Genomic DNA, 14,709 nt, shown 5'->3' with positions numbered 1-14,709 from the left:
GGACCAATCAGGGGACAGGATACTTTCAAATCTTGAGGGAGGGAAGTTTTTGCGTGTGCTGTTAGTTTTTGGTTGTTGTTCACTCTGGGGACCAGAGGGACCAGACGTGCAACCAGGTTTCTCTCCAATCTCTCCGATACAGGCTCTTATAAGTTCAGAAGAGTGAGTACTAGGTAGATAAAGCGAGTTAGGCTTATGTTTGTTTTCTTTATTTGCAAATGTGTATTTGGTTGGAAGGAGTTCAAATTTATATTTTGCTGAAAGGATTTTAATTTGTACTTGAATACTTAGGCTGGGAGGGTATTCCCAGTGTCTATAGCTGAAAGACCCTGTAACATATTCCATCTTAAATTTACAAAGATAATTTTTACTGTTTTTTCCTTCTTTAATTAAAAGCTTTTCTTGTTTAAGAACCTGATTGTTTTTTTTTCTGGTGTGAGTTCCCAGGGGACTGGGTCTGGATCCACCAGGGAATTGGCAGGGAGAAAGGAGGGAAGGGGGAGAGAAAGGCTAACTTCTCTTTGTGTTAGGATTACTGTCTCTCTCAGGGAGAATCTGGGAGGGGAAGAGAGAAGGAGGGGGGAAGGTGCATTTTCCTCTCTGTTTTAAGATTCAAGGAGTTTGAATCACAGTGATTTTCCAGGGTAACCCAGGGAGGGGAAGCCTGGGAGAGGCAACGGTGAGGGAAAGGGTTTACTTTCCTTGTGTTAAGATCCAGAGGGTCTGGGTCTTGGAGGTCCCCGGGCAAGGTTTTTGGGGGGACCAGAGTGTACCAGGCCCTGGAATTCCTGGTTGGTGGCAGCGCTACAAGTACTAAGCTGGTAATTGAGCTTAGAGGAATTCATGCTGGTACCCCATCTTTTGGACGCTAAGGTTCAAAGTGGGGAATTATACCATGACAATCTCATAGAAATTGACAGAGGCCAACTTACAGATATCCCCTATGGGGTACCAAAAACCTGTATGGGGGGGGACTGTGGGCTCTAGATTATTACTAGGAATCCACATAGGAAGTCCTCTTTTCCTCTTTAATATTTTGCTCCTTTACCCATACAATTTATTCACAGCATCATGGTCTTGATGTGAAATACAAGACAGTGACATTGTGAAGGAGTTGGTACAATGGTAAAGTTTGCTTGTTTAATTTGCAACCTTGGAAACCTACACACATTTTCATTTTTAGCTAAGTGTAAAACATACATATGCTTGATACTCAATGGAAATTGAAATTCCTGTAAATACTCAAGATAAAAATTGAGTCATTCAGTTTCCTCCAAATTGGCCATATATAAAACCTAGTAGCTAAAAATTAGAAAAAAATTCAACAGATTTATTTCCAAGTATAATTACTACTATTACTTATTATTTGTGTAATCAGATCTCCTGTATCTCACCATTTTCTCTTTCCCTTTCACCTCACTCAACACCAACTCATGAGTTATTAATTTTTGGCAGAGTTAAACTTGATGGTTGTTAATCTGCTCCAGAAAACAATTCCTCTAAATGACCTGATCTTTTGTCCCATAAGTCATTTACAGTGTTATAACAGCCTGCTGAAATACATGGTGCATTATAATTTTAATTCTTGTTAGCCAAACCTTTAAGTATATAATTTTATAAATATCTTACAGCTGATAACAGGTTATGCTAGATTAAGAATGTTGTTTCAGAGTGAAAAATTGCACATGAATAAATCTGGTCACTGAAGCATCTCATTTTAACTTCACAAAGATTTCATGATGAAGCTGGATATTTTAATGACATTTATGAGATTTTAAAAAAAGAATAGCATGAGATGAAAGTGACACAGATCATGCAAGAAATTGTCTTGCAGTAGAGTAAAACAAAAGGTTTATAGTAAATTAAAAGGTACATGAAAGCATCTTTTGGTTTTTTGATATGGAAGAGAAGATAGACTGAATGGAGGAACCTGGGAGTATAGAGAATACGTATTATTCTTGATTTTGCTATAAAGAATGACAGTGAAATAAAGGAAGAAAGTAGAAAATCTGCATAATCATATGTTGGCCTTGATCCTGCACTATTTTGGCCCCTAGCCGACACAGATATGGGCTGCACTCATATGGCTCTTCATGCAGGATTAAGGCATTTGCTTGTAAGCCTTTTAAGTGCTTCTTGTCTTAAAGTGCCACATGCTCCAATGATGCTATATAAATAATCACAGTAACAATTAACGAGGTGTACTACAGCACTATTTTGGCCTTCATGTCACACAGCTTGACTCGAAAACATCCAAGGGACGGAAAGTTCATTTGCTATAAAGATCAACTGTAGACGTTCAATATATGGGACTTCTGGCTCACTCTGTAATAAAGCTGGTGCAGAGTAAGATAGTATCAGTCACTAGGGATGAGCAAACATTTGTACTAAGTTGATATTCAGATTTCAGGGTAGTATTTTGATTCTGATATTGATTTTGACTATTCCTCTTTTCCCCAGGAACGCCTCCTATACAAGCACCTCAGTGCTCACTTCAGGTGACAATGCACCCTCTAAGGAATTCTCAAGGGGCACCGAATGGCTGCTTCTCCGTCAGTGGTTGGCGAGGGGGAAAGGCAAGCTATATATAGATTCTGCCTTCTAATCCCAATTTTTTTGGATAGGGTCCACTCTGTTGTCGCCACTGGGGGTCTTCATTTTCCTTCCCTCCTCAGGTTCCTCTTTTTTCTCTCTGACCAAGCGAGGCTTCTTCCCTTTCTTCGATATGTATCTTATTTTGTGGTGCCTCCTATGTCCCAGGTGCCCCCTTCTCTAGGTTGGTCTACTGATGCTGAGGGCAGATGGTGCAAGGCAGCAGGGAGTTGCCTCTTCTCTTCCTGGCTCTCCTCCAACCCTTTCAGTTGCTCCTCCTATGCTACATCAGAGAGACCAGTGATGTCCTATATTTCCCACAGGGCTCCCCTGGCTCCTCCATGATTAATAGTAGTAAAGCTAGATAGAAATCTCTTGTAGAGTGGAGTCTATGTAGGTGACAGGGACTCTTGTCTCTCATATTGAAAGTTAAGCTAATTATCAGTCTCAAACATCAGAGGGGTTTGACAAGCTAGCTGTCACTTCCAGCAAGATCTGAAGGGAAAGGCAGGGAGAATCGAAATAGAAACTTCTGTCATAGAGGTTTAGGTCAATCATCAAGAGGACACAAATTGCTGCCCTATTATGCCTTCAAAGTCTGCTGGGTCTTGATGTGAATGGACACAGTTGCTTCTCTCAGCCATTCATACTAGAGATTCTGAACTCTAGAGACAACTGGCTGATTCGCAGACGGTTCTAATCTGGGGAATGGGAACTGAAAGTGTCAGCTTTTCTTCTTATGTGCCACAAATAGTGGTTTCCTCAAATTGACTGATGGCTTCCTGCTCAAACAGGAAACAGGAACTGTTCTACAGGGTCTGGCACCTTTTAGCTGTCAAAGTGGATGTTATCTTCTACCTTTGGGAATTTGATCTAAAATTATCTTCTTTCCTTAGTAGTTTTTATAGAAAGAGATATAGAACTCCCCCGATGCTATTTTAATACATATATTTAAAAGAGGAAGTAATGCAACATGGGAAGAAATGGCAGTGGCAGAAGCTTCTACCCATGCACTTTCAAGACAGTTTCAGTACATATTTTCAAATAAAGTATGCCGTTTACATACTGAAAACAAACATACAGACGCTTATAAAACTGACCAAGCCATAGGAGCCATTATGATTACTTTGAAATCTGTCATTTTAGAAATATTCTGGAGAGTTTTAAAATTTTTCTTGGTACTAGTTTTCATATCTTGCCACTTGTAACTCAAGTCCAACTGAATAGGCTTAAGTGGAAGAGCAACTGCATAATTAACACCATTTTAGGAGCTCTAAAATGACTTACATGTGACATTGAAGTGTTAGAGTCTAATATCTTGGACCTTAGAGGGCAAGGCCTACTTCTTACTTACATTTTGGGAATCTCTTGTTTTCGCCATGGTTATACTTTATAATATTGTGTTGTGACTTCATAATTACGGTTGAGTTCTGTTTTGCCTTTAAAGCGGAGATTCAACCTCTTACCTTAGTAGGAAGGCTACAGTGTATCCGCTGAAAAAGAACAGCACTTACAAACAAGTAAATCAGTGACTTACTTTATGAGTTAACATTAATAGATTCATAAATTTGAAGGCCAGAAGGGATGTTGTGATTAACCATCTGACCTCCTGTATAACACATGCCATAGAATTTCTCAAAAATATTCTTAGAACATATATTTTTAAGAAAAACATCCAATCTTGTTTTAAAAGTTGCCAGTGATGGAGGATCCACCAGGACTGTTGGTAGTTTTTTCCAATGGTTAATTACCCTCATTGTTAAAAAATTATGCCTTATTTCCAGTCTGAATTTGTCTAGCTTCAACTTCTAACCTATACCTTTCCCCGCTAAATTGAAGAGCCATTATCACATATTTATTCCCCATGTAGGTACTGTGATGGGGCAAGGCCAGATGGCTACAGTAAAGTACTGAGGAACAGGTATGTTAGTCCCAGGCTAAACAAATCCCTAGTACCATGGTAACCAACTGGTAGTTGCTCCAGGTTAATCAAGATACCTGGGGCCTATTAAGAGTTTTCTAGAAGGCAGTGGAGAGAGCTACATTGATTAGAACACCTGCAGACAATCAAGGCAGGCTAATCAGGGCACCTGGGTTTAAAAAGGAGCTCACTCCAGTCAGGCGGAGAGGAGCCAGAGGAGAGGAAGCGCGTGTGAGGAGCTGGGAGCAAGAGGTGCAAGGAGCTGAGACTGAGAGGGTGTGTTACTGGAGGATTGAGGAATTATCAGACAATCAAGCATTATTAGACATCAAGAGGAAGGTCCTGTGGCGAGGATAAAGAAAGTGTTTGGAGGAGGCCATGGGGAAGTAGCCCAGGGAGTTGTAGCTGTCATGCAGCTGTTATAGGAGGCACTATAGACAGCCGCAATCCACAGGGCCCTGGGCTGGAACCCAGAGTAGAGGGCAGGCCCGGGTTCCCCCCAAACCTCGCAACTGCTGATCAGACACAGGAGGAGTTGACCCAGACTGTGGGTTCCACCAGAGGGGAAGATCACTGAGGTGAGCAAATCTGCCAATAAGCGCAGGACCCACCAAGGTAGAGGAGGAACTTTGCCACAGTACTTATAGACTTTAATCAAGTCACCTCTTAAACCTTCTCTTTGTTAAGATAAATAGATTGCACTGCTTGAGCACATCACTATAAGGCATGGTTTTCTAATCTATTAATCATTCTCAGGACTCTTTCTGAACCCTCTCCAATTTATCAACATCCTTCTTAGATTGTGGACACCACAACTGGACACAGTCTTCCAGAAGCAGTCTTACCAGTGCTACTCTACTCTTCAACTATACTCAACACTGATATGGTCTCAGCTGGAGTAGTGTGGGCACTGCCTTTCAGGAAAGACGTGAACAAATTGGAGAAAGTCGAGAGGAGAGCAACAAGAATGACTAAAGGTCTAGAAAACATGACCTAAGAGGAAAGATTGAAAAAACTATGTTTACTTGTTTTGGAGAAGAGAAGACTGAGGAGGGACATGATAACAGTCTTCAAGTAAGTTTTAAAGTATATAAAAGGGTGTTATACAGAGAAGGATGATACATTTTTTTCTCCTTATCCACTGAGGACAGGACAAGATGTAATGGGCTTAAATTGCAGCAAGGAATATTTAGGTTAGATATTAGGAAAAACTTCCTAACTGCAAATGTAGTTAAGCACTGGAACAAATTACGTAGGGAGGCTGTTGAATTTCCATTGTTGGATGTTTTTAAGAACAGGATAGACAAACATGTGTCATGGATGGGCTAGATAATATTTAGTCCTGCCATGAGTGCAGGGTGCTGAACTAGATGACTTAGCAAGGTCCCTTCCAATCTCACATTTCTCTGATTCTGTGAAATACAGAGGTGAAATAACTTCTGTACCCTTACTCAAGATTCCCTTGTTTATGTATCAAAAGATTGCATTAGCCCTTTTGGCTACAGCATTGCACTGGGAGCTCCTGTTCAGCTGATTATCCACCACAACCTCCAAATCTTCTTTCAGTCACTGCTTCCCAGGACAGTGGCCCCCATCCTGTAAGTAAAGCTTATATTCATCATTCCTATATTTATATTTAGCCATATTACACTGTATATCATCTGCTTGCCTCCAATTTATCAAGCAATCCAGATGGTTCTGAATCAGTGACCTGTCCTCTTCATTATATACCATGCCCCCAATTTGTGTTATCTGTAATCTTTGTCAGTGATGATTTTATGTTAATAATTAGGTCCTTCAAGAGATATAGCATTTCTGTCAAATCTCTTCTTTCTTTTGAACAAAATAGAACAACACAGACTTTTCAAACTTTTCCTATAGCTAAAATTGATTTAAATCTGTGCAAGGGCTATATTTGAATAAATTAATCGGTAAATAAACTACATTATTAATGACTGTTGTAACTCATTGCTACGATTTTAGAGGCTGCACACAGACCCAGGTGAGGTTAGATGTTTGGCTGTGTGTGTGTGTTCTTTTTGTGTTTTTCTGTGTGCTGCCACAGCTCTGCGCAGAAAGCTGGCACAGTAGATTTCAAGCAAACTGCCAATGACCACAAGATTCATCAATGTACAAAGGCACCAGTCCAGGTTTATTGTCGGCAAAGCACAGTATTAGTATACTGCAGACTTTACCAGACCACTAATACATGTTTGCCCCTAACAATGGACCAGTTCAATGAACAGTGGGACTTTCTGTTCCTTTTTAGCTAGACAAAGATACTTCCTTTGAGATACATTTTTATATACCGATATAAACAAGCTATGTACTGCCCCTCTGACATAGTCAGTCAGTCAGTTAGTTACTGCCCTGGGACATGGCAAGTTATCACCTATCACCTTGTGCATGTTGGTTTGAGTAAAACATTTTTATTACGTACTGTTATCTTGACATTATCTTCTAGGAGGGGTCTGTGTGTTTGTTATTCTTGGGGAATGTTTTTGATATTGGGATGTTTTGGCATCACTTGGTTTTGGGATGTGTTTGCGTGAGTACTCTGTGTCTAGTATTTCTTAGGAATGTGTATTTTTGCAATATTAGTTCTGTTTTTGCCAGATTTTGTGAGCAGGTCATGCCTTTTGCTCACAGCTTGTCTTTGCTTTATATTAGTAAAACTTTGACTACCACTTTAGCCCAGGCCTCAGACCTGGCTTATGCTGCAGGCTCTCTTCCTACTACATTTCCCCCATTTTTGTCTTTTTATTGTTTTACCCATTGTCCCGGAAAAGCGCAATACACAGACTGAAGATGGCCTAGTGGGCTAAACACTGTTATGTAGCCATCTTACTTTTTTATTTACACATTTATGCCCCGTTTGTTCCTTAGTTTGCACATTTCCTCCTACGACTGGTGGACAGATTTTATTTGTTAATTGTTTTTAGTTTTTTATAGTGAATCTGGGAATGTTAGGCCTGGGACCACGACTGAGGTGTGGAGTGTAGAGTTGTGTTTTGATAACCTGTGGGTGACATAAAGAGGCCTTTATACTTAGTTGGTGGTCGATGAGATGGGCTTTGGTTAGGAATACAAGTGTGCGGTGCTTACAGAATATTATGGGTATATACACTAATATATATGAGGGATTACACTTTTTTTTTGAATAATTAAATACTAGCTATATTTTTACATAACTTGTGATAAATGATAATATATGGGTAATACTGATAGTTGGTATGCAAACATATATGCATATATGTATATGTTTGTACCTCAAACATTTTTTATAAGACACATTTGGTTTAACATACCTCACAAAGTATTTAAGAATACAGATGCTTAACAGCCCTTACAAACTTGCTTTTAAAGCATTAATAAGCATTTGATTATTTTTAATAATGATTATTTATTACTATGGCAGTGTTGGAACTGGCCATACTGGGTCAGACCAAAGGTCCATCTAGACCAGTATCCTGTCTTCCAACAATGGCCAATGCCAGGTGCCCCAGAGGGAATGTTGCTCATTCCCAGCTTCTGGCAAACAGAGGTTAGGGACACTATCCCTGCCTATCCTGGCTAATAGCCATGATGGACCTATCCTCCATGAATTTACCTAGTTCTTTTTTGAACCCTGTTACAATCTAAAGAGTTCCACGGGTTGACTGTGCATTGTGTGAAGAAATACTTCCTTTTGTTTGTTTTAAACCTGTTGTCTATTAATTTCATTTGGTGACCCCTTGTGTTATGAGAAGTAGTAAATAACACTTCCTTATTTACTTTCTCAGCGCCAGTCATGATTTCACAGACCTCTATCATATGCCCCATTATTCGTCTCTTTTCCAAGCTGAAAATTCCTAGTCTTACTACTCTTTTCTCATACGGAAGCATGCCCCTGATTTTTGTTGCCCTTTTCTGAATCTTTTCTAATTCCAATATACCTGTTTTGAGATGGGGTGACCACATCTGCACATTTGACTAAACTTTTATTGAAACAGCACTAAAGCACACAGCCACCACCTCATCCGCCAACTCTGGGAGATGGAGAGAGCACTTAGATGCGCTGCTTTCCTGCATTCACCATCCCAGGTCTGGCAGATGGGCAATGTTTCCCTGGCTTCCAGAGCTGGCAGGGAGGCAGAGTGATGGGCTTCCTTTCTCTCCAGCAGCTGGGCTGGAAGGCTTTGTGAAATTGACAAGAGCCTGCCCTGGAAACTAAATTCTGTTTCAATTCTCCTAAAATGGAATTTTTCCTGTGAAAATTTTCATGGTTTTTGATGTTTTGCACTGTTTCAGGATAAAACTTTCTCAAGCATGAAAATTTTCACAGAAAGAGATTCTCTTCTTTTCGGACAGCTCTACTTCAGAGTACTGGGCCTAGGAAGATACCTTTTGAGAAAAAATGTAATTACTTTTCCTCTGCAAAAGTTAAATAATTTTTTTTTCAAATGCAGTAAATCGGAATTGTATACCTGTATCGCCTCTGAGGAAAAGATGGCTTACCTTATTTGCAGTTAATCAGAAAGCAGCCAGTAGGGCAGATGGCACTCCTTTTATATTATTCTCTGTATCCCTTCTCCTTCACACAATTTTCGCCTCCCTCTTCCACTGCTTTGCCCCCCATTACTACATGCACTCTTCTCCAGCCCCTACCCCCTTCAAAGTCTCTCTGATGCATGCAAACTAAGACCTTCCCAGATGCTTTATAAGACCCTCTGTGTTGCTCCTTCAGTCTCTAAAGTAATATTATCATGTGATATGAACTATGGAAAGAATGGATCATCTTTTGTATATATCTGGTTGAGCACAACTCTCTAAGTTTCTTACTGGTTTTGCTTTAAACGGTTTTACAGAGATAGAACCAGCCACGGATTGCAATACTGGCAACATGAACATTACAGTATTTTATCCAACTGGTCAAAAATTAGTTAAATTCAGAAATCCAACTTATTCTTAAATTGTTATTAATTTATAAATTGATATACTGTATTATGCTTATCACCCCAACAGCATAATAAAGTACTTTTTGAGAAATTCCCATGGCAATGAAAACCCACTCTCACCAATATAAACAAGCTCCAAGTTCTTAAAGATACCACTATATCCAATTTCAAAGCTTACAACAGTCTACCGAATGCAGCAAAAAGCTACAGCCATTTTCTTAAGATAAATATGCCCTTTCTAAAGGTTACGGTCAATTTCCAATTAATAGTACAATATTTTGTCAATAATGAAAACATTTTAAGTGCATTTATAAGATTTTTTTCCCCAACAGCAGCAGTTGTTCACAGTAACTTTCTCTTGAACTTTTGGCCCCATAAGGTTAGCATTCAGGAAGCTCAGCTGCTGTCTAACAAACTTAATTAATCAAAAAGTCATTTCCGAGCAGTAACTATGAGTAAAAGTGCTTCAAGTGTGCTAGCAAGCCTACAAGTTAATCAAAATGCTAATGCAGTACAAATTAAAGTTGTGATTAACATTTCACAGTAGCTGCTTAAGTGAATTGATCACACAAATGGGTTAAGCATTAGTCATTTCCTCCAGCCCCAATTGGGAAAAGGTTTATCATGGGTGGGGGAGGGATTGTACATAAGCAGCACCGTATGATCATTAAACTGTCACCAAGTGCTGCCATACAACAGTTTACAAGTTTATCTATGATGTGCCAAAGTAAAAAAAAAAATAAAAAAAAATCATAGGCTACAAAATAAATTACCTCTCTAAAGAGAGCTGGCATTTAAGTTCCTCTGAACATCTAGTATGCGTAGGTACTCCCTCTACAACACTACACATCTGTTTATTATCTGTAAATGAACACGATCAGTGCAGCACACATCCTAGGTGAAGAGTTTTGATTACTCTGTTGCTTCTGCCCTTCTGAGCTAGGATAATATCAGTCCAAATGTGGAAGCAGCTAGTATTACAATGGAGACTGAATTCGGCTACCACCATCGGTGTGCTACACACATTCATATACAGTGTATATACTGGCTAAATTAATGTGTTTCAGAAGCTTTGTCTATATTTTAAAGTTTATTTAATTTTTTTTCTCCTTTCCCTCCTTCAAAGGCTTCCTGTTTATTTTTAGTAATACACACATCCATTAAAATGGAGCGACTATCCCTTGCTCCAGGCGCTTCTCAACAATTCTTAAATATACAACCATAAAATAGACCGCTCCTGTAGCGGACTCTCTTCATCCATTAATCACATTATTTACAGCAACCAGCAATAACACAGCAGCTATAAACATACTTAAGATCTCCCATCAGAGCCTTCCCACTTCTCCACAGTTAGGGAAAACAAATGGACTTTGGAACATGCTCTGAAACTAGGGCTATTAATGATGAAGGTGATGGGGGAAGCAAGCTCTAAAGTGGAGGAGCACATTCTCTGTCTGATATGTGCAGGACTATAGTTCAGGCACTTCTGCTGATCACAAATGCGCTGGTATGACAGCAATCTATCTTCTAGCTGAGGAGTGCTAGACATAGTTCTGTCTAAAGCACACCAATGAGTCTGGTCAGTCACAAGATACTTGTGTGTACAAATACAGGGTGTATGTTAAATTTAGTTAAATGGGGCAGAATACTTGTTTTTAATACATATTTTTAAGGTGCCTTCTGAGACAGCTAATGCAAAATACCCAGTGCAATTACCATAAGCTGCTTATTATTTAACAATACCCCAAAATGTGCTAGGCCTCACAGTTCGAACAAGAAGTTAAGGCTCTTGCCCTGAAGATCTTACACTCTAAGTTTGGACACAAGATAGCAAAGGGGTAACAAAACAGCACTACAATCTCATGGTTACTCAGTTAAGGGACATGCATATTTCTCACTGCAAACTGTACTTCTGTCTACAATTCCAGATCTGACTTCTCTTCTGTCTTCTCTCAATGTACAGGTCTCCTACTGAGATGTGCTTAACACATCCATAGGTAAACACTCTTCAAAGATTAGGGCTGAGTTCCATGGCAGTCCTATTCCCTGGAAATACTAAAATGTTTTATCAATGATTATAGTACAAGTGGAGGCTCGTAGCCAATCCAAATGCAAAGCCAGCTGCTGTCATATTATTTCTCAGTGAAAGTGACTGCCCTGTTGAACGTGAGATGGATTGTATTACTATCTCAATTATCCATTTCAATTAATACAAATATAGTAAATAGTTTCAGAACAGGAGAATAAGAGCTGATCGCTGAATACACAGCCAGAAAGTATAGGGCTTGATAAGAGAAGCAAAAAAGAGATTTGATTTATTCTGTTTCAGATATTATTAAATCAGGGATAGGAACAAAGATGGGGCATTGCTTTCAAAACAGTAAGCACTACTACACACTATCAAAATATTAGATGAATCATTTAGTTAGAATAAACACAAATTTTGTCTTCTACTATAATGATCTTCATCACAAGACTGAAGAAATATCATCCTTTGTTGTAGGCAGGGTAGTTGTAGTCATGTCGGTGTCCCAGGATATTAGTGACAAGGTGGGAGACGTAATATAGTGACCAACTTCTGTTGGTGAGAAAGACAAGCTTATGAGCTTACACAGAGCTCTTCTTCAGGACCTAGCAGGCATGGGACCCGAAGAAGAGCTCTGTGTAAGCTCGAAAGCTTGTCTCTCTCACCAAGAGAAGTTGGTCCAATAGAAGATATTACCCTCACCCTTGTCCTTCTGAAAAAATATCAATTAGTCATGCAACTGTTGGCATGTTCAGCGCTATTCCACAGAGTCTTATGTCCTCTTTTAGTGAGGCAGGATGGGAGTGGAGTATGGGACTTATGAAGACCATGCAAAGATAACTTTTAAAACAATTATTTGCATTATGACAGTGTCCAGAGACTTAGCTGAAATTGATTACTGTTGTACTAGGTGCTGTACATTACACTTAGCAAAAGACTGAGTTCTTTGGGTAGGGAGCAATCTAAATAGAAAAGGCAGACAAAGAGTAGGAAAAATGGAGTAATATCCCCTTTTTACAGCTGGGACACTGAGGCAAAGGGAGATGAAATGACTTACTCAAGATCAAACAAGACGTCTGTGGCAGTGCTGGAAACTGAACTCAGATCTCCCAGGCGTCAGTCCTATGCCTTAAGCGTAAGTCCATCCTTTCTCTCACTGGAAGTGCCTTCCTTAGTCCTTGTCTCTTACTTTTCAATGTGGGGCACAGCCATTCATACAGAAAATTCCAGCAGCCCCATTAAGGACTCCAAAGCTATTAACTGCCAAAGCTGTCACTCAGCTGCCAGGTAGACCACACAACAACATTCCTGGGATTTGTGCAGCAAATAGGAATGGACACCACATGCCCTTCCCCCAGTCCCAGGTAAGTATATGACAAATTTCACTGTAACAAACACCTTGTTACAATGAACTAAGCCCATGTCTAAATGATATTAATCACAGCAAGGCTATAGCGAAGCATGTTTGTCCCCCTTTCTATGGCAACAATCGTATTTCCTTATTGGGACAGCAGTGAGACTGCTGGAACCAGGTTATTGTTCAGTACGGTGGGGGAATAAACTCTTTAACTGACATTTGACATTTAAGCTTAAGAATTGGTTTTCCATCTTGAGCATATTTCAATATAGAGCTGTAATATAAAAAACAAAATGTTTAAAGGGGTAGGGGAAATCTCTGTCTCAGGAAAAGCAATTTTATGATAAAGGCTGCAAGCACTTTGGATTGGGAGAGTGAAGGGTTTTAGACCTTTCTCCAAATGAAAATAAGCTTGTTTGAACATATTTACTGTTGCTTACTCTGAAAGAGGCTTTAGTAACAGAAATTAAACTTTAAAAGAGATCAGGGGACATTCAGCCTTAAAATAAGTTATTCCAAGATGGAAGTGAACATTTGTTGGTCCCTGAAGGATCCAGGAAAACAGCAGACTCATGGGAATTGCAATATATATAATTTTGGGGAAGTTCCATAGCCTGTGGCATACAGAAGGTCAGACTAGATTATCACAATGGTTCCATCTGGCTTTAGAATCTATGGATCTATATAATGACCACTAAATAAGATACTTTTGTTTAAAGAGACTTGTCTTGAAAGAGGAGAAGAAAAATTTAGGAGGATTTCTGCATTGGAAGCCCCAAGAAATAAACTTAGTGATTTAAATAGATTTATGCGATTAACCTATGAACAGTTTCTGTTTGTCTGATTATGCTGCATTTATGTTTACAAAATTTTCAGGACTTCAGGTGTACGCATAAGAAAGTAATATGAATTTTAGATGACAGTATTTGACGAGTATTTTCCCTTTTACAAAGCATGGTATTTGTGTAACAAGCATGCACAATGTGTGTGCAGGGCATTCGTGCGTGTGGTGTGCGTATGCATGTGTGTTATGAAGGAATTCACCAGTAAATGTGTTGAGATTTGAACGTCGGTCCGGATTAAGTCCCCCAACTCCCATCTCCACTTTATGCTTTAATTAAGTGAAATGAATTTGGTGAAATTAGTCTCCAAATTTGGCTCAATAAATTCTTAGAGGACAACTGGATTTTTTAAGTAAAAGGTTGATTAATGATTGCAGAAGGAACATTTAAAAATAACAATTGAATTTTGCCAAGATTAGCTGATAGAACTGCTCAGATCTGTCAACTATTTCTGTTATCTGACACTGCTAGCTTGCTTCCCTGACTCATCACTAGCTCTGCTCAGCACAGACACACTAAGGGCTTGTCTTCACTACCCAGCTAAATCGATTTAGTGTGTCTGGTGAAGACATGTTACGTTGATGGAAATATGCTCTCCAGTCGACATAATTAATCCATCTCAATGAGACATGGAAGCTATGTTGGCGAGAGAGTGCCTCCCGCTGCCATAGCGCAGTGTAGACACTGTGTTAAGCTGATGTAAGTTATGTCGCTCGGGGGTGGTTTTTTCACACTCCTCAGCAACGTAAGTTACATCAACTTAAACGGTAGCGTAGACAAGGGGCAGGCTCAGAGGCAGAAGGAATGATGGAGTAGGTGAGAAATATGTGGGTGACTGGAGGGTAAAGACGCTTGTATGTCGGGGTGAAAAGTAGGGATCTTCCATTCTGCAATGGGCATGAGATGGGGTGGGAGTTCAGGGCCTCTCTGCTGAGGCATAAGCATTTGAAATTCTCCTCCAATCGTGCCGCCTTGGCTCCTCGGAGCATGAAGGCAGCACTGCTGTGGGGAGTTCACCTTTGATGTGCCCATTG

At 39.7% G+C, this 14,709-nt stretch overlaps 1 protein-coding gene across 4 annotated transcripts in view; it reads right to left on the bottom strand.

Annotated features, from left to right (window-relative positions):
• Positions 1-14,709, bottom strand: part of ASCC3 (activating signal cointegrator 1 complex subunit 3) — a 579,719-nt gene that overhangs the window by 17,885 nt on the left and 547,125 nt on the right. The gene's annotated exons all lie outside the window — the stretch shown is intronic.

This window comes from Gopherus flavomarginatus, chromosome 4 (genome assembly GCF_025201925.1).
Source record: "Gopherus flavomarginatus isolate rGopFla2 chromosome 4, rGopFla2.mat.asm, whole genome shotgun sequence".
In the NCBI taxonomy this organism is placed as follows: domain Eukaryota; kingdom Metazoa; phylum Chordata; order Testudines; family Testudinidae; genus Gopherus; species Gopherus flavomarginatus.
This window is presented reverse-complemented; position numbering and strand designations above follow the sequence as displayed.